Here is a 22,341-nt window from a genome sequence, read left to right as displayed (position 1 = left end):
GCATCAGAGGAGCAGGAAGGCTGACGTTTCGGGCCTAGACCCTTGAAATAAATAGGGAGAGAGGGGGAGGCAGATAGAAGATGAATAGATATTTCAGAACCCCCTTCCCCTCCCCCATTTCTGAAGAAGGGTCTAGGCCCGAAACATCAGCCTTCCTGCTCCTCTGATGCTGTTGGGCCTGCTGTGTTCATCCAGCTCTACTCCTTGTTATCTCTGTTTTAATTACCATATTTAAATGATAAAGAATAATCTCAAGCTCAACTCATACTTTAGTCACCTTGCATTCATGCATTAGCTCTACACCTTGTTGTCCCAGATTCTCTAGCATCTGCAGTTCCTACTATCTCTGGTAATTAAAACACATCTTTTCTGCAATGTCAACTAACACTATTCTTGCTTTAATTAAGAACACTTATTAATGTCACTGGTAACTTTGCATTGAGTTCTGTATACAGCTTTACATTAACTTTGTCTCTGTTACTAACAACCGTCAGGTATCAGCATTTTCTGCTACAGTACTTTTTTCATTGTGCTGATTGAAGCCCCTTTTTGGATCTGTTGCTTACCAGGTTTAACACTTTTTTTTCAGTTTTGTAATTTGTTGTTGAATATACACTCTAACTTCCATCAATGCAAAGAGGAGAAAGGACATTGCTGGAAATTAATGCTATTAATAGCATTTTAATAGCTAAAAATGCTATTAAATCAATAGCATTCATATTTCTCTTTCAATGTCCTTTCCAGATTACATCTGATATGGTCAGCTGTACATATGAATTTAATTACATGAGGTAGAACTGCAGAAGAGTGTGGAGATGTTTGGCAGGGTGGGGGTGAGTGGTTAATGCCAGGGAGGAATTTGTAAATGTCTATGAAAAATCTGAAATCGGTGATTTGGATGTGAGAAACTAGTGTTGATCTACAGTCTTAGGTATGTGGGATGTAGTATAGGAGAGGGAGCTGCAGAGGCTGATGAGCGGTGTTGGAGAAGATTTGTGGTTAAGGCAGCAGTGTGGGTAACTTTAAATTGGAAGGTGGCAATATTACAGAAATGGAAATAAACATTTTAGGACTAGAATTATTAGAATAATAGCATTTAAACAAAAGAAAGCTACTTCAAACTCTTCACTGAAGCATGAAACATGCATGGTTTAGAGATATACTGTTACATCTGTCTGGGATAATGCTGCAAATCAATCCTGCTATTCCTGGAGATGTCACAAAAGTTAAATTAATTCAAGGAACACAAAGTACCCAATTTATCTGTTTGTTTGACCTAAGTTAACAGAAGATCGGACGAGGTTCTTGTACTTAACAAGAATTACTATTTACTACAAATGAGTAATTTCTAATCACAAGTAAACTGCCCTTCTCTAAAGCCTCTACATGTGCAGACAAAAGAAAAAAGATATTGATGTTATGGATGAGGGAAAATAATTTGTGGGAAACAGTTTAATAGTACCAGTCCTCAGAATTCGATGGAGTGTACCATTTGTTTCCCAAGTCCTTCAGTTTTTTGATATTTCACAGCAACTGGTTCACAAATTATAAAGTCTCTGACAAAACCGGAGGGAGAAAACAACTGACTTTCTTTAGGTTCAGGTATTTTTCATTTGAGGGAGGAATACCGCCACCCATTCTGGATGTTCAAAGGTTTCTCACTATATTGTTTACAACTACCAGCTGTTCAGTTACGCAGGAACCAGAGTGTGGCCACTAAGCTGAATATCTTTGGCATCTGCAACTGATCACAATTGTATAAACCTATCAGCAGCCTAGTACTGTTCAAGCCTCACTTTGTATGAACACCGTGGTGCTAGGATGCCATCTCTTACACCTTCCCCCATTGCTTGCAAAGCAGCATTGTAAATATGACCCACAATGGTTTCAGTAACTTGCTTTTCAAAATTACAGCAATTCATTTCTTCAGTTCTTTTGTTGTTTTGTAACAGTCCTTTTTATTAATTTAGTACACAATCAAACACAAAGTAAAATAAAAGATGTGGTCTTCACAATATTGATATAGTAAAGAGTAACCTTACACTTACAGAAAAAAAGCATTTTGTTAATTTAGGATTTATATCCTTAAGTGTTTTCATATCCTTTTTAAACAGAGTTTTGATTCCTTGTGCCACCCTCATGATTTGCTGAAATTGAATGTGATGGCTAACAACCTCCAGTTGAACTGAGCTCAACTTCAAGTCATTTATCCCAGCCCACCTACTGCATGTAAGCAAAAGTGCCTACTTATGTACTTCTCACCCTGCTTCATTTGAAGTTCCATGGCCTCTCTGCTTTCTCTGAGGCAAAGGCAGAAAGTTGTACAACCAAAATGCAGCATGCTTCATAATATTCAAGCCCATCCTCTTTGCTATTCTCTTCCTTTAAAACATCTTACAGCAAGTTTTCATTTACTTGATTTGTCTTTTAGTGCTCTTTCTTGTTGACCTTACTCTTTGAGGTGCAATGAGATGGTACATTATTAATATTGAATAATTGTACATGACTTTTCAGCTTTTGACTTGGCACACTTAGGGAGGCTAATGGTGTCATTTCAGGCTGGAGCAAATTAAGTTATGGTTTGCTTGACTGGAGGCTGATAGAATTTTTTTGAGAAAATGGATCAATTAATATTGTAACAGCAGTGATGCAAGAATGATCTGCTGAAGAATTGAAAGTGTAGAAAGATAACCTGATTCAATGCATTAATGTATAGTTGTGCTTTGGGGATTGGGTAACAGTAGCATTTTTTTCCCATGTTTATTATTCCAAGTTTTCCATTTCACTGCCTATTGTATACAGTTCTATAAATCTATAAATAGGGATTGTCACAATGCTGTAACTAGGAATAACCTTTTAATGCCAATATTGACCCAATTAAAGTTGGAAAATACCCTGGCAATTTTGACAGCCTCTATTTTGTTCAAGTAATATTTTCACTGAGCAAGATGTTGCAGATGCTGGAAATTTTGAAGTACCGAATAGAAAATGTAGGAAATACTTCGCCCTATCTATGGAGAGAGAAATATTATTAACGGGCTACTGAAAATTGGCTCAGTGTCATTTTTGTTGAATTTCATGGAAGATTTCTCTCTGCGAGGCCTAACATTTGCTCAATTTATCATTTCTAAATCATGTCATTAACTAGTTCATGACCTATGGCCCGTGTTCGTCTGATGCTAGCATGATTCTTCCACTCTGGGTGGCAGGACATTGCAGGGTCCCTGCTGTCAGTGCCATATGTAAAAGATGTCAGTACAACAGGCCATGCATTAGCAGCACGGAGCTGTGCTGCACGTTTCATGATAAGCATGGCCTGTAAATGGAAATCAATGCCCTCTTTCCCCTCCCCTCACAACCTGGTAGAGGAAGTCACACCACCAAATCTTACAAATCTGGTCAGAGGTTGCCACCTGGGTCAGTGTGGTCTCCATGGTCCAGAGAAAGATACAGCAATGCTACAAGTCATTTTAATGCCACTGTCTCCTCTCTGCTACTTCAAACTCACTTTTTGTTACTGTGCCTATTTCACACCAAGCCTCATGCTGTACTACTCTCACTATTGCTCGCAGCATCATCCCTGTTCATTCTCTTGCATCTCACCCAAACACCATCTTATTAAATCTGCATAGCCTTCGCACTGCGTACTCATGTGGGACACCCAACCACATGCACCAGCATTAACAATTGTAACACCCACTTTTGTCTCATTCAATATCTTCCTTTCTCTTGCACTAGAAGAAAATGGTTTATAACAGAACCAGAGCAGGTAGAGTAGTGTCTGACATTCTGCTCCTCACCTCCCTTGAAGAGAACATTTGGCACTCACCGGCAAAGACCAGAACTGGCCCTTTAGAGACACAGAAACATCCATGTCTTCGCAATTGAGTGAGAAGTATTGTTCTTTGCTGTGCTACTCCTGTATTACCCTATTGTGAATGTATTCCTATAACTCCATGCTATAACTTCTACCACTTGTTTACGATAAATTCTTTTGTCTCCTGCAAAATAGCATGATTGACAATAGCATGATCTCTGTGGTTTGGATGGTGGTGCTGTTAAACATGCCCTCCATCTCGGAGGAAGAGAGCACACATGCCTCGGAGGTAATGTGGTACCAGTAGGTACCCAGCTGGAGGGGATAACACAAATAGGCACCTCAGAAATCTCCTCTCAGGACAACCTAGATATGGTTAGGCCTTCTATCTCTAACCTGTTTGACTCCTCAGCCTTGTGGGAAGTTGAGCTGAGAAAAGTGCATCTGCCTATGGGCAGGATGTACACAGCATGTCTGGTCCCTGTAGACCCAATGTCCTGAGGATTGTCTGACTAAATCTCCAAGGCCAACAGGTTCCACTGTTTGCCATGTGCCCTCCATGCCAGTTGCAGATCTTGGGACTGTATAGAGATGTAGAGGAAGGAGCAAAAAAAAAACCCTACAAGGGCAGATAGGTGGCACAAGTGACACTTCATTGTAAGTTTTCACATTTGTAAATAGACATTCACTGTTCATTAGCTGTCTGAGTGAATTTCTGTCTAGCCACAAACTGCAACATTGAAGGGAAAGAGTCAAGTGCTACACAACGTTTTATAGTCCAAATTGTGAAGTGAGCAGCTTCCGGACCATGTGCAGGTTATGAGAACTTGGAAGGTGCTTGTTTCTTTGGCAAAAGTGTTGATCTTTCTAGGCCACAAAACATTGCATGTGCATCACAGCATTAATGGGATTGATTCGTAGTGCTGCATGATGGGGTCAAGAATGCATAGGGCAAGGATTTGGACTGAGCATAGATTTAATACCTAAGGTTCACGTCCTGATCTTGCATTTGTGTTTTAGCTTTCTGTGTGGGCATCTCTGTAATACTGTTGCCCTTTGAGTAGCCTCACATCTCTCAAAATTGAAGCTCCTTTCCTCACAGAATGAAAACCTTAATCTGTCCACTCTAGATGTGATGCTGTCATTTTCATCTCCATTGTCTCCTTGTTATTTACTGCACAATGGAAGGAAATGGCAGTCGTTTCTCAGTGAGTTTCAGGCTTAGCTTCTTACTGTTGGTGAATGTACACCAAATGTACCCATTTCCTTGTTGGCCCTACCTGTCAGCCTCATGGGTATTGATATTCCCCCAATTCCCCACCCAACACATCTGTCTAAATCACCATCTCCCCACTTTACCCCCTCAGCCCCAAGCATATGGAGTAATCATGGCAGATATGGTACTGCAGTGTCCCATCATCTCCACCCCAATGGCCAAGGTGCTGCTGACTGCTGAGCCCCACCCACATTACCTTTTTCCCTTCAATGCTCCATTGCCTCCCTTCCCATATATATTGAATTGCCCCCTTCATAATTGTAATCCCCTCTTCACTCCAGTAACTGTGAAGGAGGGCTGATATATTTCCACATCTGGCTGCTAAGTGGCTTGGAGGAGAACTTACAGGTGGTGATGTTCCCATGTATCTGCTGTCCTTCTTCCAGATGGTAATGGTCGTACTTTGATATTTTTGATAGTTTTGAAACTCCAGCCATTTTCTATTCCTCAGATTATTGGCTTATGACGGTGTGTTAACTGTTAGTTGGGCATATAGAAAGTTATTTGGCATGTGCAAGCACGTTATTCTTATATAAAGTGTTATTTTTTCAAGTGAAGCCCATATCTACTTTGGGAAGTAAATTCTCACATGAGAAGATTTATACACGGAGTGCTAAAACTTAACTACAGTAGTGTTGCCATAAAAATCATCATGGTTTCAGCCATCCTATTGTTCGGAAAGCTGAAGTGCTCTGCAGCCAAAGATGATGCCAAGTAATTACTCATCAACTGAAATAATAGTAAAAGAAAATATTTTCCCTTAGTTTAGGGGGCAACTTGTAATATGAAAGAACAAAAGATGAGCTTAGTTTTCTCAAATCAATAAAAATTGGCAATGTAAAATGTCATTGAAGGCTATCTGATTAAAGGTATTTATTCATAACAACAAATTTTTCTACAATAATTTTCATAGCATCCTCCCAAACCATTCTTTCAGTCCATTTACTTCTACATACTAAAACAGAATATTTATTCAACACATGACTGCTGTTTTTGTTTCTGTGCTTTGTTCACTTACGTCATGCCTCATTGCAGTAGCTCCCTGGAAATCAAGCCCATTATTTCTGAGTCATCACAAAGTTAAAGGTTTTATTAAAGTACAGAAAATTCCCAAATATACATGTCTTTTAAGGACCAGGTTTCTGTACAAGAATTACTATGTACTACAAATAGAAGTTAAAATAGAATCTATTACAAATAAATAAATTCTTACAGGTCAACAGCTATAAACTGTTGGCATATATCCCTACTAGTTAAAAAATAGCCCCCTTATAAACTCCCCCTGTATATAGGTGGAGACATACACAAAAAAGGGTAGTGTGGGTGAAGGGAAAAACTGGGAAAGCAGTTCAATTATCCCTGTCCATGGGGTTTGCTGAGGTTGATGGTTTTAGCTTTTTAGGACTTGTTACTCCTTGATCTCTCTTCTCCGGGTATTTTCGCTTGCCTGCAAGAGGCATAGAGCAACTCGTTCACATTTTATAAGGTCTCTGACTTGTTAGTATAAAGGAACAGCTCACAGCAATCAGTAAGGGAAAATAAACTGTCATTCTTCAGGTTTTAGGTACTTTTTAGTGCAGAGAACAGGACACCATCTCCCGAGGTCCAAAGGCTTCTGGCTATATTGCTCAATCCACAAGCTGTTTGACTACCTGGGAGCCAATCATGCAATTATTGGTGGGCAGATGGCCTTTGTCATTATCAACTAGTTGCAACTCCACAGACCAATCAGTCAATTATTGTTCACTGAATCTCACTTTCTACACACTCCCTGGTTCTAGACCCACTGCACTAAGCTGCCCCCACTATTTTGAACAAATGACAGGCAGCCAGCGATGAGTGTGAGAGCAGGCAGCAGTGGGAGCAGGTAGCAGGTAGCCTGGGGTGGTCGGCTGGGGCGATGTCAAGCCCATAGTGGAGGAGGTTGTGTTCTTGTGACAAGCATGGTCAGGCGCTTATGGATTGTGGCGTTGAACTTTTAACTGTTTGTTTGTTTATTTTTCTACTGTTTAGTAAAAAAGACTGTAATGTTTAACTTTGTTTTCTTCATTTTTCTGCTTTGTACTGAGATTCTGTACCAAGGAACCTTTGTACCTAAATGGCAACTTGTATACTTTTCACTGTACTCGTGTGAGTACATGTGACGGTAAACCTAATTCAAAAACAGTGTTAACAGCACTTATACCTCCTCCCTCACCCCCATCCCAGGCCCCAAGAAGACTTTCCACATCAAGCAGATGTTCACCTGCACATCTGCTAATGTGGTATACTGCATCCGCTGTACCCGGTGTGGCTTCCTCTACATCGGGGAAACCAAGTGGAGACTCGGGGACTGCTTTGCAGAACACCTACGCTCGGTTCGCAATAAACAACTGCACCTCCCAGTCGCGAACCATTTCAACTCCCCCTCCCATTCCTCAGACGACATGTCCATCCTGGGCCTCCTGCAGTGCCACAACGATGCCACCCAAAGGTTGCAGGAACAGCAACTCATATTCCGCTTGGGAACCCTGCAGCCCAATGGTATCAATGTGGATTTCACAAGTTTCAAAATCTCCCCTCCCCCTACCGCATCCCAAAACCAGTCCAGCTCGTCCCTGCCTCCCTAACCTGTTCTTCCTCCCACCTGTCCCCTCCTCCCACCTCAAGCCGCACCTCCATCTCCTACCGACCAACCTCATCCCGCCCCCTTGACCTGTCCGTCCTTCCTGGACTGACCTATCCCCTTCCTAACTCCCTGACTACACTCACCTTTACTGGCTCCATCCCCGCCTCTTCGACCTGTTTGTTTCCTCTCCTCTATCCCTCTTCTATCCGCCTCCCACTCTCTCCCTATTTATTTCAAAACCCCCTTCCCCTCCCCCTTTTCTGATGAAGGGTCTAGGTCCGAAGCGTCAGCCTCTCTGCTCCTATGATGCTGCTTGGCCTGCTGTGTTCATCCAGCCCTGCACCTTGTTGTCTCATACAATAAGACTTGGTAATTTGTTTTTAAGAAAGTATAGTAATTCCTCCCACAATCCTTTACTTTAAAAGCAATCCTTTCCAATTTCATTGGTAGAGCTGAGCACATTCCCAGTCCATGATACAAATTACAGTTTAATACGATACTACTGCTGCTGATGGTCCACAGTGCCTCATGGATACATAGTCTGAATTGCACGATCTGTCCAAAATTACCACATTCACCACGGTGGTAGTGCCACCAAGACTAAATGGTCACTGGAGATGATGCTCAGGAATGTAGTAGCAATATCTAAAAATGGTTAAATATGACCCAGAGAACTAAACTCCCATAAGTCAAAGATTAAAATCAAGGAGATGGGTTAGAGTGATATATCTGCAGCTGTGGCTTAATAAATTGTCAGCATGGATTTAAAGAAGAGTCCTGCTTAACAAACTTTCTTGAGGATGTTTATGGACATTCAACTTATATTCATAATTTGGATCTTTTTGGATGGGTAGTTAAGATGACCAAATGATATTGTTTGCCTGTATTTTCTTGTAATTTGCACTTGAATTTGTTATTCACACATTTATCAACAGACAATCAGTGATTCCATGCAATTTCTGTAGGTTAAGCTGAGATCCTGGTTTGCTGTGACCTTTTTTTTAAAACCTGGAGCAAAGCTGTGGCTCCAAAATGATCAGTGTATTTTGTCCTTGCTGATGGCAACATTCTTGCTAGTTCATTTTCAATATTACATTGTTGCGATTTAGGGAAAATAGTCATGTGTGGCAATATAAATATTACAACTGACTTCAATGGGCGAGTGAAATCAACAATGATTTCTACTTTTACATCTCTGTCCCTGACCTTTGTTTGAAGTTAATGCATGTGAACATCAGTTGAAAGATCAAGCTTGGCTATGAAGCATTTAATGATAAGCAGCTTTCCCTTTGGTTTAATAAGAATGTCCATTTTGTAAGGTATTGGTCTGCCTTCGGTGTTGTAAAATGGGATGAAAATTGGCAAAAACAAAGGAAAAGTAACAAATGAGAAGATGGGCTTTATGTATCAATGGTGTCGTTCAAGTGTGTAATCAAATCTATACGCATGCATTTTATATATATGATGCCGGAAGAGGCCTTTACCTTTTACATTATCCTATTCCAATGATTTCTAATTTTTAAATCTTTATTCTTAAAATGCTGCATTTTAAATATAGTTTTATTTTTCTCTTATATTGTTGACTGATTGTGACAGATAAAATTTCCTTCCGTGTGAATGCCTGTGATTTCTTGACCTTCAGTTCCACACACTTGTTCATAGAATCATATCATAGAATCCCCACAGTGTGGAAACAGGCCAGTCGGCCCAACAAGTCCACACAGACCTTCTGAAGAGCATCCCACACAGACCCATCCGTCTGTCCTATACCTGCAATTCCCACAGCTAACACACCTAACCCACATATCCCTGAACACTATGGACACTTTAGCATGGCCAATCCTCCTAACTTGCACATCTTTGGACTGTGGAAGGATACTGGAGCACTCAGCAGAAACCCTTGTTTTCGAAGCCAAGATTATCAAGGCAAAAGTTACGTCGTTTATAGAACATGACAACAATGTAAATATTTTATGCAATCAGATGAACCTGTATGAGTGAAAGACGATTTCAGTGAAAATCAAAATCTAAAGGGAAATGCCCTCTTCATACTTGTAGCATTATTACAACAGTTCATTCAAAAGCAGTTCATATTTTCTGACCATATTTCTAAACTGAATCTGGAGACACACAGAGTGGGAGTACATCAAAATAATCAGGATAGAAATGTAGCTTGCACAGTGGAACAGGACAAAAATTCATAGCTGTTAATACTTTACTAAATTGCATATACATTACAAATGTAAAACCTAAGTGCTTTTCATTTATACTTTTTGGTTTGTGGGCATTACTGACAGGACCTTTATTTGTTGCCCATCCCAAAGTATGCTTAAATTAACTGGCTTGTTAGGTCATTTTGGAATCAACTGCATTTCTGTGTGCCTGAAGCAGGATACAATTTTTTTCCTCCGGGCTCATCTTGACACTTTTGCGAGGGCTACGTTTTTGATTTCGGTGCTACCATTTCATTCTCACTGATTCTTTTATTAATTGATGTGTTTGTGTAGTAACAACACCTTCTGAAAATGTGCTGATAAATGAGGTATTTGGGCTCACTCAGAAGCAGAATTAGAAGAATTCATCAATATTCTCAATTATCAACACTCCATTATACTTAAAGCTACAAAATACAAGGAAAACATTAATTTCCTAGATAACACAATATTCAAGTTGGCACAAAAGATGTAAGTTATGAACAGAAGGTTTTTTTCAAAATAACTGATATCACTTGTACAAACAAAAAACCTACACATCCCTGAACGCTATGGACAATTTAGCATGGCCAATCTACCTAACTTGCACATCTTTGGTAAGCAAAGCATACCTGGATGCTGAGGTCACAGCTAATGCATTTCAATTGCATATTCACAAAGCTGAATATTTTAACCAGGCAGTTAGTACTAGTTTTATTATATCTCAGATGTAAAATTCACAATTAACACAGTATTCATTATAATAACATGCACTGCATTGTCCTCCCACTCCCCCACATTGAGTAGCACCTAAATAAACACAACCTTAAACTAGAAATTTCACATTTCACAAGTAATGCATTGTCTGACTGATTTCAAATTTTTCTGACCCCCAGTTAACAGAATGTTCATTTGTGGACAGGTATGAAACATTTTTTTCAGCCTCCCTTTCTACATCCCTTAGAACCTCTCACTCTTTTCCGCTTGCAGCCTCCCTGTTTCTCTCCGCTTACCCCTTACAGCCTCCATGAACCTTTCCATCACCCCTTGCAGACTCTCTCTCTTTCCCTGTCCACTCCTTGCAGGTTCCCTGTCACTCCCACCACCACTGCAATATTCCTCTTTCTGCTCCCAATATGAGGTCTCCCAATTTCAGAGTCCTCGTATCCTTCCAGTCTTCCCCCACCTCCTCTGCAGCCTCCTCTTTCTGCAAAACCAATTGACCCCCAGCCCAGGGAAGCAGACAGTGAGCTCAGCAAAAAGGTTGCTCCCAAACAACGCCACCTTTTCTCTGATGGATTTTCTGTGATTGTTGTCTGGCAAGAGAGGTTTCCGTGGTGTTTTGGGGGCTGCTGAGAGGGGATTTGCTTGTTGCCACCATTTTCCAAACACAGTTTTGTATTACACATGGGCATGCTGGATAAGGCTGGCAGATTCATTTTCTTAAAGGGCATGAGTGAATCAGATCTTTTTTTTAAAATAACAATCATTGCTATGGTTGCCATAACTGAGACCAGATTTATATTCTTCATTTATTGACTGAATTCAATGCTCCACTAGTGGTCGCAATGGAATTTAAATGGATTTAAACCTTTGTTTCAAGAGCATTAGCCTGGGCGTCTGGATTAGTTGAATGATGTTACCTCTTCTTCACCATCCCGCTATATAAGTACCATGATATGATTTCACATTATGAAACATACATAAAAATATTTAGTAATAATATAATACTGTTCAGGAATGTCAGTTTTTCATATACAATGTCTTTATTCTTTAGTCTGTATTAGCTGAAATTTGCAATTATGAACCAGAAATTGCAGCTTTATGTTTTTTTTTAACACTTAGGTGTTGTTTATAGATTGCCTAGTCCCCACATGGAATAGAAAATAATAACCTGAGTATTGAGCATGTGCATATGTTTCTCTTTTGGTTGATTGAACATATGAAAAAAGTCCTTTAGATCTGGTTATTAAATCAACAGTTTCACTTTTTTGGCAATGCTATTTACAATAAATTTCGATTCCTCCATGTGTTCTATGTCAGATGTCAGTCAGTCAGCAGGGTAGCCATGGCAACTGCAGCATGCTGTACCATTTATGTTATATAGTATGTTATAATGGTAATATCAAAGGTCTGTTTCTGTTGCATTTATTATTATTGTTAAACATTTAATGTTTACCTTTATCCAAGATGAGCTACTCTATACAGACTGTGCTGTACCACACATGCATTAGATATTTGCCAATAATGGAAATTTAATTTAGGGTGTTGGGAGAGACACTTCATAAACTAGGGCCCTTTCAAGATCGCTGTTTGTTTGCAACAAAATACTTCATCTGGGAACTGTACAGGAAACAGGAAAGTATTCTCATCCTCCCCTTATGTCAGTTGCTGAAGTACAGAAACCTAGTATCTGGAAAGATCATGGTTTAAATTCTCTACCTTATAGATAAAGGACAATTATTGTGGTTTTCTAAAGGTCTTTTAGGGAACAGAATTTGAGTAAAAGATATTAAACCAGGACTGTCGTCTGTGTGCCATACAGCATTTTACTATGTAGAAATGTAGGGCTGCTGAGACCACATGCATTGCAGGCCTGGTAGACCTCCATCAGAGGCATTAAATATTATGGGGATATTAACTTCCCTGTACTTTACAAGTTTTGATTTCATAAGAGCTCTGATGCTGATTCTGTCCATATAAAATGGGTGCACAAGACCCCGAGAGCTGGCCTACTGAATTCTTGAAAGGAAATCATTGCTGATTATTTTTTCCATAGTTCCATTTCTGAATTCCTTGTTTCTTCTTACAGGCATTTTGCTATAATTTCTGAGAAGAGTGGTACTTTTGTACCTTTTTGTCTGTTGTGTTTCCCCCTGCTGCAACTTGAAAATGGCAAAGTTAGGAATTCCAATGGGGGAATGTAAATGAAGAAACCAGTCCTATGTGGGAAGGTGTGACAGTGCCTGCATACATTCAGCATGCCAATCTCAGCACACCTTGGGTGCAGGAAACTGCAATGTAGTGCCAATATTCCGCGTCTGCTCTAGGGATTTTCAGTGGCACTGTCGAGTATATTTGGTTCCCAAGCAGCCAACCCCTGCAATTCACCTGCTCCTTCAAAAAGTGATTGCACACAGAGGACTTTTGCATCTGGATAGTATCCACTGTACAATGTGGTAGCTCAGGTCATTCTGTTTCTGTGGCTGGATGCTACCTGCACATTGATGGAATACATGCCTTTCCCATTTATATAATGCTCATGAGCTACTGTTGGTTGCTTTATGTGTATGATCAATGAAACCTTGTACTTTTGGAAAGCCTGCCATCTGGTCAAATTTCTGTGCCATCTCATGCTGTTGGTTCTGTTCCATTGGGAAAGTGAGTACAATATTTCTGCTGAACACCAGGCATCCATCATGTTTTAGGCATCTGCAGATTGCAGACTGAGTGAATCAGTGGCTTAGAGAAAATCTGTGTCACATTGAAAATTAAGGTGTGGTAAATTTCACTGCAACAACATAGCTATCCCTATGGTAGGCTGGAAATCAGGCTTAAGCAGTCAGCATAATTCCATGAAGCTCTTCCTTATGGGGTACAAAAAGCATTGATAAGTGATTTCACACCATCACAAGTGGTTTTGAATATGTAGCACTTTTGGAACAGTAATAAACAGGAGCTCAAGACTTGTGGGGAAATTTACATGCATTCATTACCTCTGCCTGAACTATTCCCATTAACCATATCAGTGGCTGAAATGGAGATATCAATTGAATTTTTTTCCTTTTTTCTATCATGGAATGTGGGTATTACTGGAAAGGTGAGCATTTTTAGCCTGTTCTAAGTTTCCTTTGAACTGAATGGTTTGCTATACCATTTAGAGTCAGCCACAATTCTGTAGGTTTGGAGTCACACGTAGACAGACCAGGAAAGGATTGTGGATTTCCTTCTCTAAAGGGAATTAGCAAACTTAGGCAGATGTGTTTTTACAGCAATAGGTATCATGGTCACCATCATTGAGACTGGCCTTATATTTTAGATTTACTAACGGAATTAATTTCCACCACCTGCTTTACGGAGATTTGAACCCATGCTTGCAGAACATTATCCTAGGCCTTTGGATTGCTTCTCTGGAGACATTACCACAGTGTTATCATGTCCCCAGGTGAAATGGCCAGGGGAGTTCCAATACTCTAATAATGTAGTCTTGATAAATGTTTGTCCTTTAATAAACTGAAAAAATCCCAGGAGTGGTGAGGCCACTTCTATAATACTGTGTTCAATTCTGGTCTCCCTGCTAAATGAAAGATGTTGTTAAACTTGAAAGAGTGCAGAAGAGATATGCAAGGATATTGCCAGATTTGGAGGGTTTGAGCTATAGGGAGAGGCTGAAAAGGCTGGGGCTTTTTTCCCTGGTGTGTCGGAGGCTGAGGAGTGACATTATAGAGGTTTATAAAATCATGAGGGGCATGGATAGTGAATATCCAAGATCTTTTTCCCAGGGTAGGGAACTCCAAAACTCAAGGGGATAGATTTAAGATGAGAAGAGAAAAATTTAAAAAGGACCTGAGGGGTAACTTTTTCATGCAGAAGATGATGTGTGTATGGAATGAGCTGCCAGAGGAGGTGATGGAGGTGGGTGAAATTACAACATTTAAAAGGCACCTGGATGGGTACAAGAATTGGGAGGGTTTAGAGGGAAATAGGCCAAATGCTGGCAAATGGGGCTGGATCAGTTTAGGATATCTAGTCAGCACAGACAAGTTGGACCGAAGGGTTTATTTCCATGCTGTATAACTGTATGACTTTATGGAGTCATGAAGCCTTAGTTTTTGATCTTTACTAAGTGTAAAATGCACTGTTATGGCATTTCTAATGGTCAGATAACCAGAAATTCTACAGAATAGAATTCCAAACAAAAGAAGTGACTGGATGTTATTTTTTTTGAGCAATATTAATCCTGAACAATGTTCCTTTCAGGTTGTCTGTGCAGCAGCCCAAAGGCCATGGTACAGGCCCCACACAGGTTAGCTCATTTAAATTGTGGCACAGAAAGAAATAAAGGGGCCACTTACTGTAACTTTCTGCTCCTAACTGCACAATTTACTGTGTCTCCTCACTTGGTGCCATTGCAATATTAGGTATACAAGTCTCTAGCCCTTTAGCCAGGTCTTTAGTTTATATAGAGTGAAAACCTGAGGCCCCAGTACACATCCTCCCAAATAGAGAAACTTACTGTTTCCTGTGCTGTCTCCTATCTCCCAAACAACTACCAGCCATGTCTTAAGGTTACCTTCAATGCTGTTAATGACGTTAACAAGTTAGCACTTTGTGCTGTTTTTCCATTATTATCCCTTTGAACACATCAGACAGAGCATTTTGCTATAAGTAAACCATTAAGGCCAAAAAGTTAGTTCAGTGGATTCTTCAGAAAGTCATAACGATAAAAGGCATGAATCTTCAGAGATAATCGTGCTTCAGAGGTCACAGGAAGGAAAAGGAAACTTTGCAGTTTAAAGGGTTCTCTAAAATGTATGATTAAATGTCACGCTTGACAGACGCATTGAAGCTGATAGGTTTTAACACCTTATGACTGAAGTTTTACTTCAAAGTAAAATATATAAACTTGTGCTATTTTTTTCCTGCACTAAGAATATATTCTAGTTCACCTCATTTACGTAATTCTAAAATTTGATAACCAGAATTAAAAAAAAAAGATTGTTAATTGTGACTTGCAAGGATAGTTTATAAAATTTAATTAGAAGTCTTGAAAGGAAATGAAAGATTTAAAAGGTGTTGTGAAAAGCAAAAAGCTACGTGAAGAGAGAAAATCAAAAATTGAAAGACCAAGGGTAGAATTCTTCCAGGTCTTGAATGATGTGAACAATAGCAAGTCAGTTGGGAAAATATGTTGGCATGGTTTTGTGAAGGGTAAATTGTTTTTGACTAATTTGCTAGAGTTCTTCAAAGATATAAGAAACAAAAAGTGGATAATGGAGGTTCCGTAGATGTAGTATATCTGGACTTCCAGAAGGCATCTATTAAGGTGCCACACAAAAGGTTGATACGTAAGAAACAATCACATGGGGTTAGGGGTGACGTAATTGCTTGGATAGAGGATGGCTAATTAACAGAAAGCAAAGAGTCATGATAATTTTCTTTCTCTGGCTAACAAGCTGCATCTATTGGGATGTTCCAGGGTTTGGTCCTTGGGCCCCAACTATTTACAATCTATATTAATGACTTGGATGCAAGTAGAATGTGCTATAGTCAAATTTGCAGATGACACTAAAATTGGTGGCAAAGTATGTTGAAATAAAGGAAAAAGAAATTTACAAATGGATATGGATAAGTTAGATAAATGGGCCAAATTTTCATAGATAGATGAACATGGATAAGTGTGATGTTATCCATATTGGTCAGAAGATCAAAAAGACAACTTATAATCTAAATGGAGAGAAACTTCAAAGTGCTTCAGTGCGGAGGGATCTGAGCGTCCTTGTCTGTGCATTGCAGAAGGCTGGGATGTAGGTTGAGCAGGTAATAAGAAGGGTGAATGGAAATTTGGCATTTACTGCTAAAAAAATTGACTATAAAGGAGGGAAGTGTTATTGCAATTGTACAAGGCATTGATGAGACAGCACTTAAGGTACTACATACTTTTTTGTTCCCTTCCTTGAGGAAGGAAGTAATTGCATTAGAGAAAGTTCAGGAAAGGTTCACTAGATTAGTTCCAGAGATGAAAGGTTTGTCTTAGGAGAGATTGATCCTTTAGCGCTATATTCACAAAAATTGAGAAGGATGAGCGGATATTTAATTGAGGTATATAAGTTACTAAAGTGGAGTGACAATGTAGTCATAGAGGGGATGTTTCCTCTTGTTGGGCAATTTAGAATGAGAGGTCATAGTTTTAGCTAAGGGGTGGCAGACTTAAAACAGAGACTCTCTCAAAGAGTGATGAATCTGTGGAGTTAACTGACCCCGAGTATGGTGGATGCCAGGACACTGACTAAATTTAAGGAAAAGATAGTCAGATTTTTAATTAAAAGCAAAGGTAAAGTTGCCATAATCCTACCTAACCATAGGGCTTTTATTTTTTTTTCCTTTATTCATTCACAAATAAGGGTGTTGCTGGCTAGGCCAGCATTTATTGCCCATCCCTAATTGCCCAGAGGGCAGTTAAGAGTCAACCACATTGCTGTGGGTCTGGAGTCACGTGTAGGTCAGACCAGGTAAGGATGGCAATTTCCTTCCCTAAAGGACATTAGTGAGCCAGATGGATTTTTCCTAACAGTTGGCAATGATTTCATGGGTATCTCTAGATTTTTAATTCCAGATATTTATTGAATTCAAATTGCACCATCTGCCATGGCAGGATTCGAACCTGGGTACCCAGATGTTATCTGGGTCTCCAGATTAACTGTGCAGTAATAATACCACTAGGCCATCACCTCCTTCATTAGTGAAAGAGATGATGGGTGGTGGTTTAACCTGAGGGTCATCACACCTCAGACAAGGGGAGAAGTTGAGAAGGAGAGTCCTTCATAGTAACATCAGCTGCTATGGGAATTCAGTCCATACTGTTGACATCACTCTGCATTGCAAACCAACTGTCCAGTCGACTGAGCTTACAAGAAAAAAGGTTAAAAGGTTTTGAGGAGCAGGCAGGAAAGTGGAACTGAAGCTGAAATGACTGCAGCCATGATTGTATTAAATGGCAGAACAGGCTTGAGGAGCTGAGCTGCCTACTCCTGCTCCTGGTTCTTATTTTCTAAAAAAGGGTGAGATTGGAGAAATGAGATGAGAACATAAGAACTAACAGTAGGAGTAGGCAATTCAGTCCCTTGATGTCAAGAGAAAAATCTGATTTCGCATTTGAGGTTTGAATGTCAAGACAAAAATCTGGCTGCATGTATTAACATCTCATTACCATTGTGCTTTGCTTCACTTAAATGCAGTTTGCTATTCTCATATATCGTAGCATGGTACTTGTTTTTTTCAGTACTTAGGAGAAGAAGACTTAAAAGAAAGAGTTGGGCATGAGTATGTGGAAGCTTAGAATTGATGGGGTCAACAGTGAGTTCAGGAAGGAATGGAAGTGAAGGTTTCGATGGTCAGCTAGATTAATAGACTGAGCCTGTGACTCAATACAAGAAGTGTGACCTGCATTGCTTTTCAACTTCATCCGAATTGTAATTGCACGATGGAAATGAGAAATGGTTACCACCACAGCAATTGCGCTCAAAGGTTAAAGTAATCTATAATTATAGAATGTTGCATGTGAAATTCATGCAGTGACTAACTGCATTACAAATCCTGGTATAAGAAATCTTGATCACATCATAGCTTATTACAAACTTATCATAGTCATCGCAGAAGCAATCGTAGGTGATCTTTGTAGCATCACTTGTGGGTCCCTTTCACAAATACAATTCATGATTTCACAGACTACACAAGTTCACCTTCAACTTTAAGTATTTGTCAACATGCTCTTATATGCAATGCTGCTTTTCTTGGGTGATGAGGTGGCATGGGTGTTGCTGGCATGTGTGTCTGGCGAAGGTGTTGAATTTCTTTTCTCAAAAGGTAATCAATCTGTGGAATTCTTTTCTGGGGAAAAGACAGGAAAGCAGAGTTGAGGGTTATCAGATCAACTATGATCTGAGCTGAGTCTCAAAAAGATCAGCCATGATCTTATTGAATGGCGGGGCAGGCTCGAGGGGCCGGATGGCCTACTCCTGCTCCTAGTTCTTATGTTCTTATGAATGGAGGAGCAGACTTGGAGGGTTGAATGGTCTGCTTTTGATCCTGTACCAGGAGCCCTGACAGCTGCCATGATGTCCATGTCCTTGAGAATTCTTAGATTTCTGCTTTAATTCAATGGCTGATGCCTATTTAGAATGGCTATTGGCAGCAAGACAAGGGCTACATTCTGCAACTGTCCTAGTGACTTCTTGCATAACCCTAACTGAGGGTGAGGATGAATATAATGCAGCCATTCTTCCATCTGGACCATCATGATATATCTCTTGAGGATGAGTTTCAGATAATTGAAATTAGTCTAGAGGGTCCTTGCATTACAGTCCAGATAAAGTGTGCTGCATAATCCTAGTATGTTGTGCTCTACACAACTGGAGAGTCAAAAAGAAGATGTAATGGATGCCGAAGAGCTGGGAGAGTGGCAGCTGCCTTCTGAGGAGGGAGATAAGAATATTCAGCAGGAGGGACATCACCTTCGGCATGATAGAGTCATGTGGCATTGGGCACGACAAGTCAGACAGGAGGTAATTGGTAGCCACTTCCAAGAGATCTGAATTGGGTAAGTAATCATTGAATGTGAATTCATTGCTGCTTGAAAGGAAAACAGCCTCTGTTCATTCCCAGAAGCAAATGCAGTGTTTTTTTTGGTTTGATTTTTCTTTGCTTTTCCTGTGCATTAAAAGTTCATGTTTTCAGATGTTTGAACCCTTTCTGAGATGTGAGTCCCCCACAGTGAACAATGATGAGATGTTGTGCTACACTCAGCATTAAGACAAGGTAGCACTCTCCTAGTTAGGATTCTAACTGGCAGGCTACTGAAGGTGAGTAGCCTCTGTAGCTTAATTCTGATAGCTACAGTTACAATGATAGTCAATCAGCCAAATAGCAATACATTTATGAATGTGGGTTTGTGATCTTTTGTTTTTCCAAATAATTGTCACCTGTGCCCCCTGTGCCCTCAGAAGCTAGTCTTTATTGTTTCCCTCACACTGCTTGTACTATGAGGGGCTATTCATGGTTCACAGCAATGGAACTGGTACACAGCTGAGCTTTATATATGGTGCTGGTTCCAGGTCTAAAAGGTCCCAGCAGTGGCATATACTTCCAATGCTGGTGAGTGCAAAATAGTGTGAACTTGGCATGGTGACCATTGGATATTTGCATTACACAATTTGCTAGAGCTCACAGAGAGAAACTCTTCATGAAACTCCTGGAAATTGCCTTTGGCTGATTTTTGGCAAAATTCAGGGCTGATTTCTTTTCACCATAGCTGCAGGTCTTCAAGTATAACTCCGTATAATTTCACCTTTGGATATCAAACTGCACGTGTACAAAATAAACAGTTATTAATTCAATGTTTTATCTCTGATTCAGATAGTTGTATTTCAAACCCAGCACCAGTTCCGATCACCGCACTACAGAAAGAAGTGGATGCTTTGGAGAGAGTACAGAGAAGGTTTACCAGGATGTTGCCTGGTATTTTAGCTAAGAAGAAAAGTTGGATAGACCGGGTTTGTTTTTGCTGGAATGCAGGAGGTTGAGGGGTGATCTGATAGAAGTTTAAAAGATTGTGAATGGCATGGATAGGGTGGAAAGTATAAGGCTTTTCCCAGGCTAGAGGGGTCAATTACTTGGGGACACAGGTTCAAGGTATGGGTAGGCAAGTTTAAAAGAGATGTGTGAGGCAAGTTTTTCACACAAAGGGTGGTGAGTGGATGGAATGCACTGCCAGAGGAGATGGTGGAAACAGACAATATAGCAGCATTCAAAAAGCACATGGACAAATACATGACTAAGAAGGGAATAGAGGGAAACAGATCTGTAAGTCAAGACAGTTTTAGTATGGAAGGGCAAACTGTGTCAACGCAGGCTTGGAGGGCCAAAGGACCTCTTCCTGTGCCGTATTGTTCTTTGTTCTCTTTGTTCTTTGTTCAGACCTTGAGTACAATGTAGGCTGACATCTCAGTTCTTTGTAGAGGGAGTGATGAATGGTTGGAGGTGCAGTTTTCTCAAATGAAACATAAAACAAAGGCCTCATCTACCTGTTCAGAAGGATATTAAAAGAGCTGCTTCACTATTTGTGGTTGAGAAATGAACTATCTGTTGTCCTACCTCCTTCACATTTCATCCTTGATGAACAGTACCAAAAACAGCTTCAATGGCCTTTCATCACATTGCTATTTGAGGCATTTTAGTCTATACAAAGTAGTTACAGTATTTGCCCACAGTGCAAACTTGACAGCATTTCATTGTGAGGACCTAGAGGAACACAACAGGCCAGGCAGGATCCGAGGAGCAGGAAAGTTGACGTTTCGGGTCATGTCCCGACCTGAAACGTCAACTTTCCTGCTCCTCTGACGCTGCTTGCCTTGCTGTGTTCCTCCAGCTCCACACTGTGTTATCTCTGACCCCAGCATCTGCAGTTCTCTGAGCATTTCATAGTGATTTCTTTTGCTGATTCTGAAAGGCATGCTAAAATGCACAAAAATTTCACTCTCACTGTCTTTCATTTTTGTTCAGATTGGTTGGTCCCACTTCTGCTTATTTACAGGCCTTACATCTCCTGACTTTTGTTGAGAAAAACATCTTACATCTTATATGTATCCATACTTTAATCATTCACAGTGGCATTTAAATATTGTTTATTTTTTAAAATGAGATTTATAATTAAGACAAGGCAGTTGTTCCCTGATGATTCATTTTATAATATCTGAACTGTGGAAAACAGGGTGTCCTATGTTTTAATCCCTGACTTTTACTGAGCTAGTTAATCTATACAGGACCATCACTCCCCTTGTCTCAGGAATACAAAAGAGAAATTTCCCTCTATAAATTATTATTCAGTGAAGCCTAATGGAGATCACAGTTCTCAAGACACACAGCAAGCTGGGTTTTAGTATCCACATATTAAAATAGATTGCTTACATCTGTTGTCTTTGTTCACACATGAAAAATGTCCCTTTGGATAGGGTAACGGTCCTCAAATCAAATCATGGCCCAGTAAGGATTTAACTACTTCAGGAGTGTACAAGTAGAAATTGGCAAAAAACCTCCCCTAAATAACCAAAATAAAAGCTTACCAAATTTTATTTACACTGAATTGAAGTGCGTAACAACATGTGACTATCAATACATTACCAATAGCACTTGAAAAGCAATGTGAGGGGTGACTCATTGGTAACACTGTTTGTATTTTTGTAGTGTAGGACATAATGTCAGAACTCCATCCATGTGTGCTTAATTGTTTACTTTCTGGCTTCTGTGACTTGGTTCTTCTGACTTAGATTAATTGACAGGAATACTCTCTTTTCATATATCTGAATACTGACATAGTTTTAAAAAAAAGCTTTTCAAAAAGACAAGGTTTGTTTTAGTGGTACTTAGCGATAAGACGAAACAAACGAACAACTTGGAGATCTAATTGCTTGTACCAATAACATCACACACAACTTATAGTGCTCATTTAACATGCTGCTCTGAAAATGCCATTGCAACTTTGTGGTCGATGGTGCAGTATTAACACCAGGAGTATTTAAAGCTGTCAGGTCAGCTCCACTTTTCATCTCCTTTGTGTGAAAGATACTATACACTGAGGTTTTATGTTATATATATGTATATTCTATTTTCTTCTTTATTGAATTTTGTGAGGAGCGCAGTATTATTTTTAAACCTGATTGTCAATACGTAT

The sequence above is a fragment of the Rhincodon typus genome, chromosome 9 (assembly GCF_021869965.1).
Source record: "Rhincodon typus isolate 14 chromosome 9, sRhiTyp1.1, whole genome shotgun sequence".
Classification (NCBI taxonomy): domain Eukaryota; kingdom Metazoa; phylum Chordata; class Chondrichthyes; order Orectolobiformes; family Rhincodontidae; genus Rhincodon; species Rhincodon typus.
The sequence above is the reverse complement of the archived record's forward strand: the minus strand, read 5'-3'. Positions refer to the sequence as shown.